Raw genomic sequence first — 3,979 nt, 5'->3', positions numbered from 1 at the left:
CTACCTGTATGTGATATATCTTGATTCTTTTTTCCCCTTCCCTATCCCTCCCTAACCCTCCCTCAACCCCTCTTCCCCTCCTTATTTCCAAAAGCTTTATTTCCATTTTTTTAGTTTTGCTTTTTTTTCTTTTTGCTTCCTTCCTTTCTCCTTCACCCCTCCCTAATTCCCCTTTCCATTTGAATATTTTCTTCTTGTTTCACAATATTATTATACATTTTGGTTCACATTTAAACTTTTAGTTTCACACACCAGAGAAACCATGTGATGTTTACACGTGTGTCTGATTTGTTTCACTTAGGAGTATTGCCTCAAGGTCCATCCATTTACCTGGAAATGTCTCAAATTTATTCTTCTTTATGGCTGAGTAGTACTGCATTGCGTATTAAAAAAACAACATCTTCTTTATGTGTTCATTGGTTGTTGGGCATTTGGGCTGTTTCCAAGATTTAGCTATTACAAATTGTGCTGCTATAAACATGGGTGTACATAAATCACTGTGGTATGATGCTTTTCATTCTTTCAGGAAGATACCAAGAAGGGGAATAGCTGGGTTGAATAGAACTTGTAGTTTTAATTGTTTGAGGAATCTCCACACTGCTTTCCACAATGGTTGCACCAGTCCACACTCCAACAGTGGAGAAGGGTTCCTTTTCCCTACCAGCCCTGCCAGCATTTGTTATTGGTTGATTTCTTCATAACAGCTATTCTTTCTGGAGTGAGATGGAATCTCTGTGTTGTTTTCATTTGCATGTCTGGAGTGACCAGTGATGTTGAGCATTATTTCATATATTTATTTGCTCTTTGTACTTCTTTAGCTGCAAAGTGTCTAATATTTTCAGATGCCCATTGTAGTGGGGTTGATTTTTGTTTGAGTCCTTTATATATTTAGACATTAGTCCTTTGAGGAACAGATGGCAAACTTTTTTTCACACACTATGCATTATCTCTTCACTTTGTTGGTTTCTCTTGCTGTGGAAAAGTTTTTAATAAGATGAAATCCCAGTTGTTGATTTTTTGTGATAGTTCTTGTGCAACTGGAGTTTCGTTCATCAAGTCTTTGCCTATACCAAATGTCTTCAAGTGTTCTATCTATTCTGCTTTCCAGCAGATTTAGTGTTTGATCCATTTTCACTTTAGTTTCCTGCATGGTGAAAAATATGGGTCAAATTTTAATCTTTGGCATGTGCGAAACCAGTTTATTCAGCATCATTTTTTAAAGAGGCTATCTTTCTTCTAGTGAAGCTGTTTGGCTCTTTGTCAAAGATAAGGTGGCTGAGTGTGTCTGGATTTGTTTCTGTATCTTCTAATCTGTTCCATTGATCCTTGGGTTTGCTTTTTGCCAGTATCATACTGTTTTTATCACAGTAGCTTTATAGTATAGTTTCACATCAGGGATTGTGATGTCCCCTGTCTTGCCTTTGTTGCCCAGAATTATTTTTGTTATTTTAGGTCTCTTTTGTTTCTGTGTGAATTTTAAGATTTTTCTCTCTAATTCTTTGGGATATGCTGTTGGAATTTTGATTGGGATTGCATTATATCTATATAACAAATTTGGAAGCATGGCCATTTTTCAATGTATTGGTTCTTCCTATCCAAGAGTAGGGGATATCTTTCCGTTTTCTAATATCCTTTTCAATCTCCTTTTTTTTTTTTTTTTTGAGTATTTTAGTTTTCAATGTACAGGTCTTAAATTTTCTTCATTAGATGGATTCCTAGATATTTCTTTTTTTGATAGTTGTAGTGGATTGACGACTGGTGGTCAACTTATAACCCCCAGCTGAACTGAGTAAGCGTGGTGCTGGGTGTGGGAGGCCCACCTGAGGATTGTTGCCAGCAGCATAAGAGGCAGAACTGGAGAAGAAGATGTTAGGCTGTTGGGAGCAGAGAAAGGCTTTTGAGAACTAAGAGGCTGTTGGGAGCTGAGGTGTTGGGAGCTGGTATAAGCTCTTAGTTCTTTTGGAGGAGCTTGTCATGCTGGCTTTCCTAATGAACTTGGCTGTTTTTATCCTCCTTGGAACTCAGGACCTCATTGGCACTGAGAATGGCTTTGGTTCACTTTGGGGAGCTCTAGTCCTCACTTTGGACATCAATTCCTGGCTCTGGAGGGGAAGATGGTGCACTGCCAGTCTCCTGGGGAAGCTTGCTAGTTTTCCTGATGGGAACTTGGCCATTCTGATCATTGGAGGAGCTCAGCTCAACACCCTCACTGTTGCTGAGGGTGGCTGTGGTACCTTTTGGGGGAGTTCTGGTTCTTACTTTGGGCATTGCTTCCTTTCTCCAGTGTAGATCTCTCAACCTGCTAACACAGATCCTTCATCCCACTGGCATAGACTTTCTAGATTCTACCACTGACATTTGGGCCTTCCCAGCGCAGATCTGTGAAACAGGCTTACATGAGATGTTGTCGTGGCCTCTGGACCTCCAGTTGGATTTGTGGGAGGCAATGTTATGGGCTCTAGGTATTCAGCTGGACCCATGCAGGGCATTATCACAGGATGCAGGCCTTTGGTTAGATTCCTTGGTCTATAGTGTGTGGACAGATTTCCTGCACTCTTTTGTGTATCATTCTTTGGGTGACTACTATAAATAATCTTATAAAATATGTGTCCTATATTACATTGTTTTTTCTTACAATAAAAGCCCAAACCAACACAATGCTATTGTGAAAAGTGTTGTTTCCCTAATTTCTCTCTCAGTGAGTTTATTATTTGTGTACAGGAAGTTTATTGATTTGTGAGTTTTGACTTTGTATCCATTACACTACTGATTTGTTTATTAAATCTAGCAGTGTTTTGTTGGAGTTTTTGGGATCTTCTATGTATACTATCATCTCACCTGTGAAAAATGATAATTTAACTTCTTCCTTTCCTATCCTTATTTTATTTCTTTCTCTTGTTTAATTGCTCTTGCTAGTGTTTCCATAATTATATTGAGTAATAGTGGTAACAGTGAACATCCTTGTCTTGTTCCTAATTTTAGAGTGAAAGGTTTCAGTGTTTGACCATTTAGTATGATTTGGGCTGTTGGCTTGTCATAGATGGCTTTTATTGGATTGAGATAAAGATCATCCAGTTTTCTGCAGCGTTTTTATCATGAATGGTGTTGGACTTTGTCAAATGCTTTTTCTGCATCTGTTGAGATGATCATCTGGTTTTGTTCTTGGCTCAGTTTATATGGTGTATTATATTTATTGATTTGCATATGTTGAACCATCTCTGAATCCTACTTGGTCATGGTGTATAATCTTCCTGATGATTTGCTGCATTCTGTTTGCCAGTATCTTATTAAAGATTTTTGCATCTGTGTTCATTAAGGAGATTGGCCTGCAATTCTCTTTCTTGATTGGATTCTTCTGTGGTTTTGGTATCAAGGTGGTGCTTGCTTCTAGGAATGAATTTGGGAATATTGTTTCCTTTTCAATTTCACTAAAGAGTTTGAGGAGTAGTGGTATTATGTCTTTAAATTTCTTGTAGAATTCAGCAGTGAATCCATCAGGGCCTGGGCTTTTCTTTGTTGGTAGGTTTTTGTTTTTTTTTTTTGTCTTTTTAAAAAAATTTATTTTAAAAATAAAATAAGGAAAACATATTAACAAACAGACAACCATTTATAAAGTAGCATAAGAACAACACAAGCAATATAGAGTTACAGACAAAGTGGTAGGAAATTAACAATTGTTGTTGTATTATGTATTGATATCTTCTAAGTGGTTTCTCAGGAAAACAAATAGAGACATGCAAGATTGATCAAATAATTAATCATTAACTGTTCCTTTCAGTAATGCAATAGAAGTCAGTAGTACAACTATATTAGCTATCCTGTATATACATACATACATACATAATTTCCTCTTCTTTTTTTTCTCTTTTCCCTCATCCCAGTATCTCTTTACTTTTGAGCATTTTCTTTTTGTTTCACAATGTCTGTCATACCTCCTAATTTTTATTCACTCTTTCAGGTTCTTACACTAGTGAGACAA

This window comes from Chinchilla lanigera, unplaced genomic scaffold, assembly GCF_000276665.1.
Source record: "Chinchilla lanigera isolate Chin_1 unplaced genomic scaffold, ChiLan1.0 scaffold00045, whole genome shotgun sequence".
Taxonomy (NCBI): domain Eukaryota; kingdom Metazoa; phylum Chordata; class Mammalia; order Rodentia; family Chinchillidae; genus Chinchilla; species Chinchilla lanigera.
This window is presented reverse-complemented; position numbering follows the sequence as displayed.